Source organism: Telopea speciosissima, chromosome 2, assembly GCF_018873765.1.
Source record: "Telopea speciosissima isolate NSW1024214 ecotype Mountain lineage chromosome 2, Tspe_v1, whole genome shotgun sequence".
Taxonomy (NCBI): domain Eukaryota; kingdom Viridiplantae; phylum Streptophyta; class Magnoliopsida; order Proteales; family Proteaceae; genus Telopea; species Telopea speciosissima.
Genome location: NC_057917.1, coordinates 75156457 through 75168758, shown reverse-complemented (window position 1 = coordinate 75168758; position 12302 = coordinate 75156457).

Here is a 12302-nt window from a genome sequence, read left to right as displayed (position 1 = left end):
TTAAAAATTTAAAAATTTAAAAAATTAGCCTAAAATATCTTGTTGTCCCAATTAGATAAAACTTATTTGATTTGCCCATAAATTTATCATATGATATGTTAGATGAAGTCCAAATTTTTGTGTATAACCCCAAAGATTCTTGTTTATACGTCCAGTTTTAATCTAAGTAGAGTTTATCAAGTGGCAACATAGATAAGCTAATTATTTGATTAGACATTTGTTTTTATTTGTTGCTGTTTAATTTCATCAATTTGGTTTAAAATTTCTGATAATGTTTGTATAGATTAATCATTAACCTTTGATATTATTAGGGCTTCATAGAAGCAAAATGGTTTAGGTGAACCAGTAATCACGTGTTGTTAGGATTTGGCAGGAGCAAAAGCTGGCACCAAACGCCTACATAACACAACCCATTTAAAGTGAGTCCATACAACACCCAAACACGACCTTGTTGATTGTCCTTGTTAAGCCCTATTTACTGTTTGCTGTACATGTCAGAGTAACTAGTAATTTGGAAAAGGGTGGATCGAGAAAATTTGGAGAAAAAAAAAAATCTCTTACTTTTAAAGACTCTCTCTTTCTCTTAACCCAAACAATAGTTTCACCTTCAATGTATATTTGGTGTTTGTTTACGTGGATTGTCTTGATTGGTTAACTACACGAATATAGTATGACCTTTGCTCTTAACCTAAGTTTTCGGCGGCAATGGAAACAGTAGGAATGGAAAGAAAGAAAAAAAAAAAAGAGAAAATGAAAATGGTGTGAAATGCTTTTTTTTCTGGGAAGCAGTTTTCTGCACGGGAGTGTGGCCTACGCTAGCACTCCCATGTGTCTATCTCTCTCCTCCTTAAAACAAAGGGGCATAAGTGTCTTTTCACATGGAGAGGAGAGAGATAGACTCATGGGAGTGCTGGCGTAGGCCACACTCCCGAACAGAGAACTTTTTCCCAAACTTTTTTTTTACGCCAAGAACTATGAATGCTACTATTTAATCGACGGCGATTTTTTCCAACGTTGGAAATCGATCGTGAAATGCTTCGCAGCTATTTAATTTTCGCGGCGACTATTACTGTTGTTAAGGATATTATTTATTAATAAAATTTTCTAAAGTACTACTTTTTAGTGGTAAATTTTTTATTGTCACTTTCACCAAAAAAAAAAAAAAAATTTATTGTCACCACAATTTTATTTTTATTAATAAATACCTCATTTAGCGTTTATTACAAATTGATTTCTATTAGAAAGTAATTTATTAAAAAAATCCCACCCCAGCTACCCCTACCCTTACCAGCTTCGGCAACACCCCACCCCACCCCCTCCTCTTCCCAACCAGCTTAGCCTCGCCATCCCCACCCCCGTCACTACGCCCCAGCTAGGGGTGTAAGTTTGGCCCTGATAGTCCGTACCCGCCCTGAGCCCGAACAGGGCCTGGACTGAGATACCCTGGCTCTGAGGACAGGCTAGGGTTGAGAATTTTTGGCCCTAACTCAGGGCTGGGCCGGCCAAGGTTGAGGCCTTGGGTTGAGCCCGACCCAGACCATCCCAACCCTGTCTTCTTCTTCCTCATGTTCTTCTTCTTGTTATTAGTATAGTGATAGGGCTCATCGTTATCCATGTAATTCCATTCTGGATCGTCTTAACCATAACCTTTGGCAGCATCTGCATTGTTGCCTTGATTGCAACCATACTGATCACAACCAAAACAAAATTATAGAGGAAGTTGCATAGCTACCATTTTCACTCATAGAGGAAGTACCACTAACACAATTATCACCTCCACCGCCACTGTCACTGCCACTGCCACTGCCACTGCTTGCAACATCATAGCTTCCACCACTGGCGCTACCTCCATACCCAACAACGTTAGCCACTTCCACCATCACCGGTGGCACCATAATTAGGGCCAACTAGGGTCACCTCGGCCTGGCCCTGATTGTGGGTCAGGGTTGGATTTTTCTGGACCTGAGTTAGGGTCAGGTCAGGGCCTGGGCATATCTAAGAGGACTCAAGGTCGGGTTGGGATTTTAAAAAGCCCGGCCCAATCCGACCATGTTTCAGCCCTAGCCCCATCAAGTACCCCACTCCTCTCCTGAACCTCCCCAACCCCGCCCGATTGAACCCCTAAGATTTAGCAAGAATCAACTAAAACCTTGGAGTAAAGAAAAATTACTATTTCGTAATATTAGTAGTAATAGTAGTACTGTTAGAAAACAAATTAATCTCATTAAAAAATAGTACATACCAGCTATACTATAAAATAGGGAGAAAGTTCTCTATCCAGAAGTGTGGCCTTACCAGCACTCCCATGAGTCTATCTCTCTCCTCCCCATATGAAAACACACATCTGCTCCCTTGTTTTGGGGAGGAGAGAGATAGACACATGGGAGTGTTGGTACACATTAATGGTAATATAATACTACTATTCTATATAGTATGCATTGGTTATAAACCCACGGTAATTTTTTACCACTGTCGAAAGGTTTATATAGGAATGATAAAAAAAAAATGCCTGCACTAAAGCTTTTGGGTTTCTATCCCCCAAAGTGCTCATTCTTGTAGTGGCAGCCTAGCTCATTGTGTCTTTCAAACATAAACTAGGGACAATTTGTACTAAATTTGGTAGGATCGAGTTTCCCTCCACCCACGCAGGATAGGGTAGGAATGGATATCAGGAGGGTATTTTAGAACATATTAAAACCCTAGGATGATTGGATGAACCGTCCTCTATGGGGAGAGGAAAACTTTATCCAATTTGGTACCAAAAGATCCTCTGTTGTCCCAAGATGTACCTAGTGCACTTCCAGGTTGTACCATTTAACAAGGTACAAATAATTAGAATAGAGTAATTAATTAAGGTTCAAACCAAAAAACATAAATTGTTTGTGCGTACGCTTTTGACTAATATAGCACTTATGGTCGGATTAGCCAAAAAAATAGAATTATCACCGGAAAAAGAATTTTATAAAGGTGCAAGTGAGGAAAGGAGAAGCCTTCGAAGTGTCCAAACTTGTGAAAAGGCATTGCGAGGGGTCATATCAAGAGTCAATATGAAGAGAAAGCTAGGGGTCAATGCGTTCTTAGCTTACCTAATCTGAAGAGAAACGAAAGCACTTAATAAACCTTAATTAGCCTTTAATGAAACCTATATATATATATATATATGGCTTCTATTAAACATCCACCCACCTCATCATCTAGTCCAGTCAGTGCCTAAAAGAAGACCTAAAGCAAGAAAAAAGTGAGCACAACATCCCAAAGTAATTTGCTTTCTTTGGATTTGATGTATACCACATTTCCTCAACTCTAGCTTCCATCTTGCCTTTGTACCACTCAATTTCATCCCCTAAGAACATATTTATTTGACCTACAATTTAATATAAGGATGTTTAGTTTAGAGTTAGGGTTTGTGGGTTGCCACCAAAAGCACTTCAAAAGCCTCTAATGCTTAAAGAGAAGTTTTCTATGAAACAATCATATAACTTGAGGTTGGATATGGTGAAGGAAAGAACCCTTCGAGTTTTCAAAGATAAAAGCATAAAACATCATTAAGTCAGAATCAAATTTGGGACATTTGTTGATTATTCATCCTTATAAATCTAAGGTAGTGTTTGGTATGTATTCTTGAAATGCATTCTAAGTCAATTTTGAATTCTTAAATGATAAAAATAGTTTTTTTTTTTTTTTAATCTCCAGAGAATGCGAAATCAACTTAAAGCTTCTCAAGGCTTTAAAGTATGTTTGGAGAACGAAATAGGCAAAAGTACATACTTTCAGTCTCAACTATCTATTTTTTACTTTTGCTAGATATGAACTTGGAAGTTGCTTTTATAATCATTTGAGTTTAATTCTACTTAAACTCTACATATCAAGTAACATTTTATATGTAGATGGGTGTTGGTTCTGTCCTGTGACATGATGGATATATCATAGGAAAGATAGAATAGCTCTAGGCTTGTGATGATACACCAGATCCAGCACAATTATTGATAGAACGAAAGATCCGCCATTTCTTGAAATCTCTCTACTGATTCTAAATCGTGTTATAACGTATATCCCCCCCCCCCTCCCACCCCACCTCACCCCACCCCATATTTTTGTCCACCCCATATTTTTGTCCATCTTAAATAGTACATAGACTGAAAATAAGTCTCACCAGTTGATGTGTTACCAATGTAGCTCTGCTTCATCAAGCCTAGTGAAGTGTAGCCCTCCATTACCTGACATGTGACAGTACATGGGTAGGTAGATGAGATAGAGGTTCTCACACTTATCTCATTCATAAAATTTGAGTCTTAAAGGAGTAAAGATAATTTCTCAAAACTGAATTTAATTTGTAAAAGATTACCAAACTTCCATGTAAGGGAAATATACATAATGGGGGAGAATTCCCACCGATGCTCGTGTGCAATTTCAGATGTTGGAAGGGGTATTATAGAAAACACTGAAATAAGGGATATTTAGAACGTTTTAAGGAGGTGCTACACTAATTTGGGCGGAAAGGGAATATCCACGTGCAGTTTTGGATTTTAATTGGCATCGTGACGATCTTTTCCCATATATAATATACGAAAATGACATCCTTGCAATTTTGAGGCACTTCCTCTAATCATTTAAGTTGAATTAAATTATATGAATAAGATGGACGTAGATTTCTCTATCACATTTGTTCACCCATATGCCACTATTTGACAAGCTTTACAATTCACTAGGAATGATGGAGTTCAGTTTCCCATTTGTTGTTACTAGTAGAAAAAATAGTACAATCGCAGCTTGACTTGATAGTATGTTAGAGCAATGCACATTTATTTGCTCTGACAATATTGTACACTCAATCTGATTTTCTTTGTTTCCTTCATTTTCTATTTTGCCTGCACTATTATGCCAAGTTTTATATTGGATTTTGTCAAATTTAAGGTGACTATCAAAAGTGAGGGGGGGGGGGGGAAGTCTGGTAAAAAGTTGCGAAGTCATACTTGTGTAGCTTTTTTGCATAGAATAGTTAGGAACTCTAATTTTATTTTTTTCTTTCTAAAAAAACAGAAAATATTATGAGGAAACTTAGATCCTTGGGTAATGAAGTAAAACATATTTTCATATTATCCTTATTTTCAAAAATTTTCTTTATATCATAGTTGGAAAACTGGGTTTTGATTAGGACGAGTCGCTCGAGTCAAGTCAAAATTTTGGAAAATCTGGTCAAGAGTCGTGTAGATTAGGTTAGAGTAAAAAATGACAAAATTGGGTCATAAATCGTCCGAGTCAAATAAGACTCGATATTTTTTCCTAGGTCTTGGCAAACTCGACGAGTTTAATCATTTTAAAAAAATCATAAAGCCGATTCAATCACTTAGAAACTAAGTTGAGTAAAATAGTAAATTTGTATTCTAAAACAATAAGAAACTCTCAACTCTTCGACTCTCTTCTCTTGTTCAATAGTATAAACTCAAAATACATTGATATGTGATTCCTTATTTTATCTGGGGTTTTCCATATTTTTTTTCTCTATATTTTTCTTATTTTTTATTAATTTATATATATTTATTGTATCAAAAAAATTAAACCTGATTTTCCAATTATGCTGCATATATATAAAATGATTAATACATGCAATTTATCGAAAAAGAAAACAACAAAGCATGTATATGTAAGGACTGTAAGAGGTTTCTAAACACTTATTGTCTCAATACTTTTTCTTGATTCTCTCCTTAGGTGAATCCTTGGACACTGTTGACAATGCAGGTTCCATTGATTGCAACACCAAAAAAATTCCATTTTTGATCACTGCAATATAAATTACTGTTAATATGATCTCTTCTTGTTAATTTTGATGTATATTCTTTTCTTTCGTATGACTCATACATGATCTGGACCTAGTATGTTTGAAATTTTCACCATCTTCCATAATTGATTTGTAGAATTGATTCATGCTTTATATAAAATTGATTTCTAATATTAGAGGTATATATGCTACCGGTGTCTCTCCCTGCTCAATCAAACTTGATGGATAGAGGTATGATCGCGGTGTCTTCATTGCTCAATGTTGGGCTACTATGAAATCTTTAGAGCATTTGTTCTTTGATGTTCATTTTCAAATGGAATCAGCTGGGAACATATTTTATCTCTATTATATTTGTCGTTGTGGGTGTGCGTGATGAAAATCATTGGCCAGCTTGCACACTCTCAGGGGATTGAATGTGAAAAATGGGAGATGTTACCTAGATTGGGGTTTAGGACCCATGAAAAGTGCTCCTCCATAGAAGAGATGTTAAATTAACTCTAAGACTTAATGGTTGGTTTGCCTTAGATCTTTGAGTAAGTATCAAGTTACGGGCTAGGAAGGTGCTAGGTACTTAGCAACCGTTTGGCCAATGGCCGGTCTTCGTAGACCGCATTATTTACTAAAAACACTTGTTGTTTATACATATTATGCATCTAGTTAAACTAATTGTTTGGAAAGTTTAACCTATCTTGATTGGAGATTTATATATGAGCCTAACTAGAGTAATGAGAATTAATGTCTTAATCCTATTTGTTAATTTTAAGTTAGATGATTAAGTATATTATGGATCTTATTTTGATCTAATTTATGAATTTTCCTAAGTTAGAAGTCCTACTATACCTCTATACTCGACATCCTTAGGTCAACTATACAAAATGACTAAAAAACCTAGACTAGGTATAGTATGATGAAGGATGGAACATTGCATGTTAATAAAATTTGAGAAAAATAGCAAAATTATGAAATTGCCCTTGGCCTACTTGCCCTCATTCTGCGCCCATCTTAAGCCCATGTGCCTACTTGCAATTGCAAGACCGTAGGCTGGTAGGGACTTGACTACAGACCAGCGCATCGAATGAGATATCGGTATCGGTATCGGATTGATCGGATCAGCCGGATTGTTTTAGTATCGGTTACTGATACTTGACCGATGTAGGACTGGGTTTCGGTAATGGATCAAGGGTAAAATCATACAAAGCCCAATTTTTAATGAAAAGTATAGGCAAAATTGTCTGATCCGGCCAATCCAAATCGATATCGATAGAGACCGATGGCAATTTCAATACCGATATCTCAATCCCTGGACCGGCAAGGACCTGACTATAGGCTGCGGGACTCGGAGACCTACAAGACAGAAAGAAAGGTCTAAGGAGGAGGAGAGAAGAAGACGAAGGCAAGAAGGGGAAAAAGGAAGGTGGGATTTTTTTCATTAAAATTTCATCTTTAGCTGCGGTAATACATAGTATGCATATCGAATAGTTATAGGGGATCGTAACAAACATGTGTTTTTTCTTATTGTAACAAACATTCAGTAATAGGTAAAAGAAAACTGCCGCGAATTGCCTATATAGTGTAGCGGTTATATTTATCCGTCATTAAATATCTATGTATGGCAACGCTTTTTATAAAATTGTCAATAAATTGACTAAATGGTGGTGATTTTAAAACCGTTAAATGTTTGGATTTTCATCCACTCAAGTGCAGAGCATCGCACTTAAGAATCTAACCGTAAAAATATGGGCAGTGGCATCTTTTTATTCTTTTAAGTATTGGATAGACGGCTGGATTTTTAAGTGTGGTTCACTGGGCAGTGCACCACAGATAAATTAACTTTGGCTTTTCTATTTCTTCTATATTAACCAGTGCCAAAAAAAAATTTAAAAAAAAAAAATCCAAGAAAGTATAGAAAAATCCCTTAAATAATAAAAACAAATATTTGCAAAAAAAAAATTTTTAATTAAATATTTTTTGTGTGAAACATTGCACAAGCTGCAATAAATATTGTTTTTAATGTTTAGTGTTGCATAAAAATATAAAAAAGTTTGTAAAAGTCCTAAAAAAAGCATAAACCCTAAACCCTAAAAAAATACAAAAAAATTTCCAAAAATTAATATTTGTAAAATTATACATTTTTGTCAAAATGTTATACTAAATGCAATATTGATTAAAATAAGTTTGTAAAAATATATATTTAAAAAAAAAAAACTGTAAAAATCTAGAAAAATCCATACACAATAAAAATTGGAAACAAAATATCTCTCTTTTGTGTTAAATATTGCATATATAAAAACAGACGAGGAATGTGACGATCAGTAGTTATTTGTAATGTGTTTTCTCATTTCTAATGTGTGATACAATATCAAAAGACTTACAATGAGTATTTATAATGCGTTTTATCATTTTAAAAGTATATCAATCAACTAAATATTAAATTGATCGATCCTCCGTGAAGCAGGGGGTAAGGCTGTGTACATTATGACCCTCCTCAGACTTTGCAGTGGTGGGAGCCTCGTGCATTGGGTATGCCCTTTTCTAATCAACTGCATATTAAAAGAAAAAAGTTGTAATCTTGCAGTTAGTTGATTCTCTTCCCAGCTCAAGGGATTCTTTCATTCTTTGAGTCCTTGAGAGTATTATCAATAAAGAAATCACTAGTATCTACTACTTAGGGCTATGTTTTGCCAGCAGCATGGTGCAACAAGGAGTCGATATTAAGTATTGCCCAAATCATGTTTTAAAGACTCTCGTGGTTTTGCTTGGCTGATTTAGGACGATGTGCTTTGATCACGAGTTCCCAGGTTCAAGTCCCCACAAGTGAAGCGTTACACGGGATGGGGGGAGGCTTCGTGTAACCTGGGTTTCCCCTTGTGCATGAATCGTAAACCTGGGCAGGTTCAAGGGTTTCCTCGTTAACTAAAAAAAAAAAATTTATTTGAAGAACAAATTAAAATAAAGTTTTAAGGAGGTAGATCAATAAAAATCTTAGCTTAAATGGAAACCTACTCCAAACTCTACAATTCTTGATTTGCATTGGTTCCAAAGAAGTTCCTAGATAATATCATGCAACTAAGAATAGCTTAAATGGTAAAAATGGTTCATTAAAGCCATATTATTTTGTGTTAGAACTTGTTTTGTCTAATTTAATTAATTTCCTTATGGAATAATAAACATTTTCTTACTTTTTAGAAGAAGGTAAGAGTAAAAAACTGAGATTATGACAGGTACATGGCATTTATGGTATTAGGTTTTTGCATTGAAGACCCCATCATTTGACATCCTTTTGAGCACCAAAAGAAATATTATGGAGGATGTGGTCCCTTTACATTGGTACACAAAGAATTATTGGTTTCTGTGGAGGGGTTAGTGGCCCATGTACCTTATTTGCTTTCTTCTCTTCTACCTGAAACGTGAATACAGAAATTTACATTTATATATTTTCTCATTTCCTTTTTTCCCTCACCTTAGTACTGAATATATAGTAATAAACCTTAGTAGATTCAATAAGTCAACTTGACTTGCATTATTATGGACCTGATAAAAATTATTTAAAGTCCATTGTTCAACTAAAATAAAATAATAAAATACCCTTTGTTATAGTAATATGGAACTCTATTTTTTTTTATTTATGAAAGGAGACAAGAGTTAAACATCTAGATAAATATAAAATAATGGTAATAATTTAATAGAATTTTAAAAATGTTTCCAAGATCATAAGTTTTCCATGGGGGACTAGTGGCTCATATACTTATTTTTTGTTTTTTGAGCAATGTCGTTTGGCTATGGTGTTGCTCATTGTGGTCAATATAGCCACCACATTCATGGAGTGATGCATATTTAGTTGGAGTTGGGAGTCATCACTTTACAAACCCTTTTCAGTAGATACATCAATTTGTATATCAATTTCAGGGTCCGTGCATTGACATTGAGTTGAAGGTGATATCATGAGAAATGTAGTCCTTCGAGTCATCTTTACGTCGGTGAAAGAATCAAGTCGATCAGAATTTGGGAGAGAGAGATATGGTCAGCTAAGTAAGTCATTGTTTAACAAGTCCAATTTCTTAAAAAAGGTTAAAAAAAGGGGAATGTCATTTAAAATAAGAATGCTTACCGTTTGCCATTTTTTTCCATATGTTTGGAATATATAAGCAAAACGTGTTTAAAACGATTAAAAATGGGAATGCATTTAAAACTCCGTCTTAAACGCATTTTTGCTAACAGAGTTTGTACCATTGGTAACTCATTGAATCTAACAACAAGGTTGATCTATATGTCGGGGTTCCATGTGAAAGCAATTATCTCACATCCTATGTGAGTAGCCCGAAGTGAAGGCTTACAAGGACTTGGATGCCCTCTCCTTAATAGCTAGCTTTTAAGGATGAGTTCTACCCAAGAACCAATGAGTGGTATCAGAGCTGGGGCAATTATATCGGATGTGAGTAACCCAATGTGAAGGCTTATAGATTTAAACACTCTCACCTTAATGGCTAGCTTTTAAGGATGAATACTACCTAGAACCCAACACTATATACATAAGTGTCTTCATTAGTGCAGCTTGAAACTGATTTTTCCAAATTAGTTACTCCCTAGTATAGACATTAATATTGTTGTTCAAAAATGTATATGGTGGTTGCAAGAGACAGCAAGAAGAGTTGTTTTTTGTTCTTTCCCTCCTTAGTTCTTCTTATGGTAATTGTTTCAATCAAATTTTAAAGAATTATTTATTATATCCATTTCTTTGTTTCGTTCTTTTCTACTCTACCCATGATTGGTTTCGAATTAAGTAAGTTCTAAGGGATTACTGCTTGGTTGATTAGATTACCTAACATTATTATTATGGAAAGAGTGAAGCTATGATACTTGGTACCCTCAATGTGGTCCTCATAATATATGCTAAGAAAAAATTCCTATTGAGAGAAACAGCTTTTACCTCTGTAAAGACATATGAAGCAGTAAGTACATTAAGAGTTATATGAGAAGCTGTGCTTAGAATTCAAGTCATTAATCATGGCTGATATGAAATATCATATGGAGAGGATTGATCATAACTAATGCCGGGGTTATCAACGTCGATCTTAAGAAGTTGTAACAAAAAATTACCAATAAGTTATTTTCCATTCTATGTATGAGATGTTTGATGCAGTTTTTTACATGTATAATATTGTGTTGTATCATCTAAGTATATTCATAGTGACTTATATTTGCTCAGTGTACATTGTTGTAGACCTATTCTGGAAGGTAGACACAAGATAGACAATACAAGACAGACAATGAAGTGCTTGAGTATTTTAGATGAGTGATGAATGTGTGGTGTTCATGTAAATAAGAAAGATAGAGAGAGAGAGAGAGAGGACTGGGGCAATACCCATTAATTAGTGTAGAATTATATGATATACATTGTCCTTTCTGGAGGAGGAAGTGATTGCAATATTTTTTACTTTAGCTAGAGCTAGGTCTCCATTAAAGAGAGGGTGGTTAACTACTGCTTTCAAATGGGTGAATCTGTAATTGTTTGAAGAAGAAGAAGGGTTACATTCATGATATAGACAAGGAATAGGGATAGTAGACTTCAATGTTAATGGGAAACAAGAAGCATCATACACACAACTGTACAATGATCAATCACTTTTCAAAGGCCATCTCAACAAGAAGTGATAGCTTGCTGGGTAATGTGACGTGTCCCCCCATTGAATTGAATGTCCAGGACAACCAAGGTGCATGGTGCAATGGAATGTCACTAATGACCAATTTAGGTTGGTGACCATAGCTGAGAACTTTCTTCAAGGTGGACAAAAGCAATTTCACATGAACAAGGGAAGGGGTCAATGTTAAAGTGTAATATATTGCACACAAAGGAGTGGGAATTTCATATATTACACATAGTCGCAGGGTTGTAGCCTTTTGGAGGATCTCCATTACATTTCATATGGGCTTCACATAAAAGAGGGTAACAAATACAAAACTTTGAATCCCAAATGCTTCTACACTTTTTACTATAAATAAGAAGGAACAGGGAAATATAGGGCTGGACGTCACATAATAGTCACCTATCTTAAGATTCATCATAGTAGACCTAAACAAATAATAGACCAAAAAAAAAAAAAAAGGTAAACAAGAGAGAGAGAGAGAGAGTTAGTGGGCTATCGTGCCATGCTACAAAATACTGTGAGATGGAAAGAGGAGAAGACCGGAGATGTCATATTCTGTAATAAAAAATTTGACCTACGGGTCATGAGAGGAGAGTCAGAAAGCAAATCTTAAACAAAACCCAACTTAAATCAAATGGAAACCCAGTGAGAGAAAGAAAGAGAGGACCCAATTTCTCTAGTTTTTGCTTCCTTTTCCTCAAAACATATAACTATTAATTTTAGGGTGCAACTTAGCCCCAACGTCTTGTTCACCTCATTAAGCCATCGCTTTCTTGAAGTCGCTTTCCTTTCCAGGCTCCAATGCCTTCCATCTCATATAGAGGAGCATTGGCCATGGTTTGTGATGAGTGAAGAACAAGTGCGCTGCTTAGCTTTCT